Raw genomic sequence first — 13,241 nt, forward strand, 5'->3', positions numbered from 1 at the left:
TATATACACACACACACATACGTGCATATATAGATAGATATATACACACACACACATACGTGCATATATAGATAGATATATACACACACACACACATACGTGCATATATAGATAGATATATACACACACACACACATACGTGCATATATAGATAGATATATACACACACACACACATACGTGCATATATAGATAGATATATATACACACACACACATACGTGCATATATAGATAGATATATACACACACACACACATACGTGCATATATAGATAGATATATACACACACACACACATACGTGCATATATAGATAGATATATACACACACACACATACGTGCATATATAGATAGATATATATACACACACACACATACGTGCATATATAGATAGATATATACACACACACACATACGTGCATATATAGATAGATATATACACACACACACATACGTGCATATATAGATAGATATATACACACACACACACATACGTGCATATATAGATAGATATATACACACACACATACGTGCATATATAGATAGATATATACACACACACACATACGTGCATATATAGATAGATATATACACACACACACACATACGTGCATATATAGATAGATATATACACACACACACACATACGTGCATATATAGATAGATATATACACACACACACACATACGTGCATATATAGATAGATATATATACACACACACACATACGTGCATATATAGATAGATATATACACACACACACACATACGTGCATATATAGATAGATATATACACACACACACATACGTGCATATATAGATAGATATATATACACACACACATACGTGCATATATAGATAGATATATACACACACACACACATACGTGCATATATAGATAGATATATACACACACACATACGTGCATATATAGATAGATATATACACACACACACATACGTGCATATATAGATAGATATATACACACACACACACATACGTGCATATATAGATAGATATACACACACACACATACGTGCATATATAGATAGATATATACACACACACACACATACGTGCATATATAGATAGATATATACACACACACACATACGTGCATATATAGATAGATATATACACACACACACACATACGTGCATATATAGATAGATATATACACACACACACACATACGTGCATATATAGATAGATATATACACACACACACATACGTGCATATATAGATAGATATATACACACACACACACATACGTGCATATATAGATAGATATATACACACACACACATACGTGCATATATAGATAGATATATACACACACACACACATACGTGCATATATAGATAGATATACACACACACACATACGTGCATATATAGATAGATATATACACACACACACATACGTGCATATATAGATAGATATACACACACACACATACGTGCATATATAGATAGATATATACACACACACACATACGTGCATATATAGATAGATATATACACACACACACACGTGCATATATAGATAGATATATACACACACACACACATACGTGCATATATAGATAGATATATACACACACACACACATACGTGCATATATAGATAGATATATACACACACACACATACGTGCATATATAGATAGATATATATACACACACACACATACGTGCATATATAGATAGATATATATACACACACACACATACGTGCATATATAGATAGATATATACACACACACACACATACGTGCATATATAGATAGATATATATACACACACACACATACGTGCATATATAGATAGATATATACACACACACACACATACGTGCATATATAGATAGATATATACACACACACACATACGTGCATATATAGATAGATATATACACACACACACATACGTGCATATATAGATAGATATATACACACACACACATACGTGCATATATAGATAGATATATACACACACACACATACGTGCATATATAGATAGATATATACACACACACACACGTGCATATATAGATAGATATATACACACACACACACATACGTGCATATATAGATAGATATATACACACACACACACATACGTGCATATATAGATAGATATATACACACACACACACATACGTGCATATATAGATAGATATATATACACACACACACATACGTGCATATATAGATAGATATATACACACACACACACATACGTGCATATATAGATAGATATATACACACACACACATACGTGCATATATAGATAGATATATACACACACACACATACGTGCATATATAGATAGATATATACACACACACACATACGTGCATATATAGATAGATATATACACACACACATACGTGCATATATAGATAGATATATACACACACACACACACGTGCATATATAGATAGATATATACACACACACACACATACGTGCATATATAGATAGATATATACACACACACACACATACGTGCATATATAGATAGATATATACACACACACACACATACGTGCATATATAGATAGATATATACACACACACACACATACGTGCATATATAGATAGATATATACACACACACACATACGTGCATATATAGATAGATATATACACACACACACACATACGTGCATATATAGATAGATATATATACACACACACACATACGTGCATATATAGATAGATATATACACACACACACATACGTGCATATATAGATAGATATATACACACACACACATACGTGCATATATAGATAGATATATACACACACACACATACGTGCATATATAGATAGATATATACACACACACACATACGTGCATATATAGATAGATATATACACACACACACATACGTGCATATATAGATAGATATATACACACACACACACATACGTGCATATATAGATAGATATATATACACACACACACATACGTGCATATATAGATAGATATACACACACACACATACGTGCATATATAGATAGATATATACACACACACACACATACGTGCATATATAGATAGATAGATATACACACACACACATACGTGCATATATAGATAGATATACACACACACACATACGTGCATATATAGATAGATATATACACACACACACACATACGTGCATATATAGATAGATATATACACACACACACACATACGTGCATATATAGATAGATATATACACACACACACACATACGTGCATATATAGATAGATATATACACACACACACACATACGTGCATATATAGATAGATATATACACACACACACACATACGTGCATATATAGATAGATATATATACACACACACACATACGTGCATATATAGATAGATATATACACACACACACACATACGTGCATATATAGATAGATATATACACACACACACATACGTGCATATATAGATAGATATATACACACACACACACATACGTGCATATATAGATAGATATATACACACACACACACATACGTGCATATATAGATAGATATATACACACACACACACATACGTGCATATATAGATAGATATATACACACACACACACATACGTGCATATATAGATAGATATATACACACACACACACATACGTGCATATATAGATAGATATATACACACACACACATACGTGCATATATAGATAGATATACACACACACACATACGTGCATATATAGATAGATATATACACACACACACACATACGTGCATATATAGATAGATATATACACACACACACACATACGTGCATATATAGATAGATATACACACACACATACGTGCATATATAGATAGATATATACACACACACACATACGTGCATATATAGATAGATATATACACACACACACATACGTGCATATATAGATAGATATATACACACACACACACATACGTGCATATATAGATAGATATACACACACACACATACGTGCATATATAGATAGATATATACACACACACACACATACGTGCATATATAGATAGATATACACACACACACATACGTGCATATATAGATAGATATATACACACACACACATACGTGCATATATAGATAGATATATACACACACACACACATACGTGCATATATAGATAGATATATACACACACACACATACGTGCATATATAGATAGATATATACACACACACACACATACGTGCATATATAGATAGATATACACACACACACATACGTGCATATATAGATAGATATATACACACACACACATACGTGCATATATAGATAGATATATACACACACACACACATACGTGCATATATAGATAGATATACACACACACACATACGTGCATATATAGATAGATATATACACACACACACATACGTGCATATATAGATATATATACACACACACACATACGTGCATATATAGATAGATATATACACACACACACATACGTGCATATATAGATAGATATATACACACACACACACGTGCATATATAGATAGATATATACACACACACACACATACGTGCATATATAGATAGATATATACACACACACACACATACGTGCATATATAGATAGATATATACACACACACACACATACGTGCATATATAGATAGATATATACACACACACACACATACGTGCATATATAGATAGATATATACACACACACACACATACGTGCATATATAGATAGATATATACACACACACACACATACGTGCATATATAGATAGATATATACACACACACACACACGTGCATATATAGATAGATATATACACACACACACACATACGTGCATATATAGATAGATATATACACACACACACACATACGTGCATATATAGATAGATATATACACACACACACACATACGTGCATATATAGATAGATATATACACACACACACACATACGTGCATATATAGATAGATATATACACACACACACATACGTGCATATATAGATAGATATATACACACACACACATACGTGCATATATAGATAGATATATACACACACACACATACGTGCATATATAGATAGATATATACACACACACACACATACGTGCATATATAGATAGATATATATACACACACACACATACGTGCATATATAGATAGATATATATACACACACACACATACGTGCATATATAGATAGATATATACACACACACACATACGTGCATATATAGATAGATATATACACACACACACACATACGTGCATATATAGATAGATATATACACACACACACATACGTGCATATATAGATAGATATATACACACACACACACATACGTGCATATATAGATAGATATATATACACACACACACATACGTGCATATATAGATAGATATATACACACACACACACATACGTGCATATATAGATAGATATATACACACACACACATACGTGCATATATAGATAGATATATACACACACACACATACGTGCATATATAGATAGATATATACACACACACACATACGTGCATATATAGATAGATATATACACACACACACATACGTGCATATATAGATAGATATATACACACACACACACATACGTGCATATACAGATAGATATATACACACACACACACATACGTGCATATATAGATAGATATATATACACACACACACATACGTGCATATATAGATAGATATACACACACACACATACGTGCATATATAGATAGATATATACACACACACACACATACGTGCATATATAGATAGATAGATATACACACACACACATACGTGCATATATAGATAGATATACACACACACACATACGTGCATATATAGATAGATATATACACACACACACACATACGTGCATATATAGATAGATATATACACACACACACACATACGTGCATATATAGATAGATATATACACACACACACACGTGCATATATAGATAGATATACACACACACACATACGTGCATATATAGATAGATATATACACACACACACACATACGTGCATATATAGATAGATATATACACACACACACACATACGTGCATATATAGATAGATATATACACACACACACACATACGTGCATATATAGATAGATATATACACACACACACACATACGTGCATATATAGATAGATATATACACACACACACACATACGTGCATATATAGATAGATATATACACACACACACACATACGTGCATATATAGATAGATATATACACACACACACATACGTGCATATATAGATAGATATATACACACACACACATACGTGCATATATAGATAGATATACACACACACACACACATACGTGCATATATAGATAGATATATACACACACACACACATACGTGCATATATAGATAGATATATACACACACACACATACGTGCATATATAGATAGATATATACACACACACACACATACGTGCATATATAGATAGATATATACACACACACACACATACGTGCATATATAGATAGATATATACACACACACACATACGTGCATATATAGATAGATATATACACACACACACACATACGTGCATATATAGATAGATATATACACACACACACACATACGTGCATATATAGATAGATATATACACACACACACATACGTGCATATATAGATAGATATACACACACACACATACGTGCATATATAGATAGATATATACACACACACACATACGTGCATATATAGATAGATATATATACACACACACACATACGTGCATATATAGATAGATATATATACACACACACACATACGTGCATATATAGATAGATATATATACACACACACACATACGTGCATATATAGATAGATATATACACACACACACATACGTGCATATATAGATAGATATATACACACACACACACATACGTGCATATATAGATAGATATATATACACACACACACATACGTGCATATATAGATAGATATATATACACACACACACATACGTGCATATATAGATAGATATATACACACACACACATACGTGCATATATAGATAGATATATACACACACACACACATACGTGCATATATAGATAGATATATACACACACACACATACGTGCATATATAGATAGATATATACACACACACACACATACGTGCATATATAGATAGATATATATACACACACACACATACGTGCATATATAGATAGATATATACACACACACACACATACGTGCATATATAGATAGATATATACACACACACACATACGTGCATATATAGATAGATATATACACACACACACATACGTGCATATATAGATAGATATATACACACACACACATACGTGCATATATAGATAGATATATACACACACACACATACGTGCATATATAGATAGATATATACACACACACACACATACGTGCATATACAGATAGATATATATACACACACACACATACGTGCATATATAGATAGATATATATACACACACACACATACGTGCATATATAGATAGATATACACACACACACATACGTGCATATATAGATAGATAGATATACACACACACACATACGTGCATATATAGATAGATATACACACACACACATACGTGCATATATAGATAGATATATACACACACACACACATACGTGCATATATAGATAGATAGATATACACACACACACATACGTGCATATATAGATAGATATACACACACACACATACGTGCATATATAGATAGATATATATACACACACACACATACGTGCATATATAGATAGATATATACACACACACACACATACGTGCATATATAGATAGATATATACACACACACACACACGTGCATATATAGATAGATATACACACACACACATACGTGCATATATAGATAGATATATACACACACACACACATACGTGCATATATAGATAGATATATACACACACACACACATACGTGCATATATAGATAGATATATACACACACACACACATACGTGCATATATAGATAGATATATATACACACACACACATACGTGCATATATAGATAGATATATACACACACACACACATACGTGCATATATAGATAGATATATACACACACACACATACGTGCATATATAGATAGATATACACACACACACACATACGTGCATATATAGATAGATATATACACACACACACATACGTGCATATATAGATAGATATATACACACACACACACATACGTGCATATATAGATAGATATATACACACACACACACATACGTGCATATATAGATAGATATATACACACACACACATACGTGCATATATAGATAGATATATACACACACACACACATACGTGCATATATAGATAGATATATACACACACACACACATACGTGCATATATAGATAGATATATACACACACACACATACGTGCATATATAGATAGATATACACACACACACATACGTGCATATATAGATAGATATATACACACACACACATACGTGCATATATAGATAGATATATATACACACACACACATACGTGCATATATAGATAGATATATATACACACACACACATACGTGCATATATAGATAGATATATATACACACACACACATACGTGCATATATAGATAGATATATACACACACACACATACGTGCATATATAGATAGATATATACACACACACACACATACGTGCATATATAGATAGATATATATACACACACACACATACGTGCATATATAGATAGATATATATACACACACACACATACGTGCATATATAGATAGATATATACACACACACACATACGTGCATATATAGATAGATATATACACACACACACACATACGTGCATATATAGATAGATATATACACACACACACATACGTGCATATATAGATAGATATATACACACACACACACATACGTGCATATATAGATAGATATATATACACACACACACATACGTGCATATATAGATAGATATATACACACACACACATACGTGCATATATAGATAGATATATACACACACACACATACGTGCATATATAGATAGATATATACACACACACACATACGTGCATATATAGATAGATATATACACACACACACATACGTGCATATATAGATAGATATATACACACACACACACATACGTGCATATACAGATAGATATATATACACACACACACACATACGTGCATATATAGATAGATATATATACACACACACACATACGTGCATATATAGATAGATATACACACACACACATACGTGCATATATAGATAGATATATACACACACACACACATACGTGCATATATAGATAGATATATACACACACACACACATACGTGCATATATAGATAGATATATACACACACACACACATACGTGCATATATAGATAGATATATACACACACACACATACGTGCATATATAGATAGATATATACACACACACACACATACGTGCATATATAGATAGATATATACACACACACACATACGTGCATATATAGATAGATATATACACACACACACACATACGTGCATATATAGATAGATATATATACACACACACACATACGTGCATATATAGATAGATATATACACACACACACACATACGTGCATATATAGATAGATATATACACACACACACATACGTGCATATATAGATAGATATACACACACACACATACGTGCATATATAGATACATATATACACACACACACATACGTGCATATATAGATAGATATATATACACACACACACATACGTGCATATATAGATAGATATATATACACACACACACATACGTGCATATATAGATAGATATATATACACACACACACATACGTGCATATATAGATAGATATATACACACACACACATACGTGCATATATAGATAGATATATACACACACACACACATACGTGCATATATAGATAGATATATATACACACACACACATACGTGCATATATAGATAGATATATATACACACACACACATACGTGCATATATAGATAGATATATACACACACACACATACGTGCATATATAGATAGATATATACACACACACACACATACGTGCATATATAGATAGATATATACACACACACACATACGTGCATATATAGATAGATATATACACACACACACACATACGTGCATATATAGATAGATATATATACACACACACACATACGTGCATATATAGATAGATATATACACACACACACACATACGTGCATATATAGATAGATATATACACACACACACATACGTGCATATATAGATAGATATATACACACACACACATACGTGCATATATAGATAGATATATATACACACACACACACATACGTGCATATATAGATAGATATACACACACACACATACGTGCATATATAGATAGATATATACACACACACACACATACGTGCATATATAGATAGATAGATATACACACACACACATACGTGCATATATAGATAGATATACACACACACACATACGTGCATATATAGATAGATATATACACACACACACACATACGTGCATATATAGATAGATATATACACACACACACACATACGTGCATATATAGATAGATATATACACACACACACACATACGTGCATATATAGATAGATATATACACACACACACACATACGTGCATATATAGATAGATATATACACACACACACACATACGTGCATATATAGATAGATATATATACACACACACACATACGTGCATATATAGATAGATATATACACACACACACACACATACGTGCATATATAGATAGATATATACACACACACACATACGTGCATATATAGATAGATATATACACACACACACACATACGTGCATATATAGATAGATATATACACACACACACACATACGTGCATATATAGATAGATATATACACACACACACATACGTGCATATATAGATAGATATATACACACACACACACATACGTGCATATATAGATAGATATATACACACACACACACATACGTGCATATATAGATAGATATATACACACACACACATACGTGCATATATAGATAGATATACACACACACACATACGTGCATATATAGATAGATATATACACACACACACACATACGTGCATATATAGATAGATATATACACACACACACACATACGTGCATATATAGATAGATATACACACACACACACATACGTGCATATATAGATAGATATATACACACACACACATACGTGCATATATAGATAGATATATACACACACACACACATACGTGCATATATAGATAGATATACACACACACACATACGTGCATATATAGATAGATATATACACACACACACACATACGTGCATATATAGATAGATATACACACACACACATACGTGCATATATAGATAGATATATACACACACACACATACGTGCATATATAGATAGATATATACACACACACACACATACGTGCATATATAGATAGATATATACACACACACACATACGTGCATATATAGATAGATATATACACACACACACACATACGTGCATATATAGATAGATATACACACACACACATACGTGCATATATAGATAGATATATACACACACACACATACGTGCATATATAGATAGATATATACACACACACACACATACGTGCATATATAGATAGATATACACACACACACATACGTGCATATATAGATAGATATATACACACACACACACATACGTGCATATATAGATATATATACACACACACACATACGTGCATATATAGATAGATATATACACACACACACATACGTGCATATATAGATAGATATATACACACACACACACGTGCATATATAGATAGATATATACACACACACACACATACGTGCATATATAGATAGATATATACACACACACACATACGTGCATATATAGATAGATATATACACACACACACATACGTGCATATATAGATAGATATATATACACACACACATACGTGCATATATAGATAGATATATACACACACACACACATACGTGCATATATAGATAGATATACACACACACACACATACGTGCATATATAGATAGATATATACACACACACACATACGTGCATATATAGATAGATATATACACACACACACACATACGTGCATATATAGATAGATATATACACACACACACACATACGTGCATATATAGATAGATATATACACACACACACACATACGTGCATATATAGATAGATATATACACACACACACACATACGTGCATATATAGATAGATATATACACACACACACACATACGTGCATATATAGATAGATATATACACACACACACACATACGTGCATATATAGATAGATATATACACACACACACATACGTGCATATATAGATAGATATATACACACACACACACATACGTGCATATATAGATAGATATATACACACACACACATACGTGCATATATAGATAGATATATATACACACACACACATACGTGCATATATAGATAGATATATACACACACACACATACGTGCATATATAGATAGATATATACACACACACACACATACGTGCATATATAGATAGATATATATACACACACACACATACGTGCATATATAGATAGATATATATACACACACACACATACGTGCATATATAGATAGATATATACACACACACACATACGTGCATATATAGATAGATATATACACACACACACACATACGTGCATATATAGATAGATATATACACACACACACATACGTGCATATATAGATAGATATATACACACACACACACATACGTGCATATATAGATAGATATATATACACACACACACATACGTGCATATATAGATAGATATATACACACACACACACATACGTGCATATATAGATAGATATATACACACACACACATACGTGCATATATAGATAGATATATACACACACACACATACGTGCATATATAGATAGATATATACACACACACACATACGTGCATATATAGATAGATATATACACACACACACATACGTGCATATATAGATAGATATATACACACACACACACATACGTGCATATACAGATAGATATATACACACACACACACATACGTGCATATATAGATAGATATATAT

This window comes from Equus asinus, chromosome 3, assembly GCF_041296235.1.
Source record: "Equus asinus isolate D_3611 breed Donkey chromosome 3, EquAss-T2T_v2, whole genome shotgun sequence".
Taxonomy (NCBI): domain Eukaryota; kingdom Metazoa; phylum Chordata; class Mammalia; order Perissodactyla; family Equidae; genus Equus; species Equus asinus.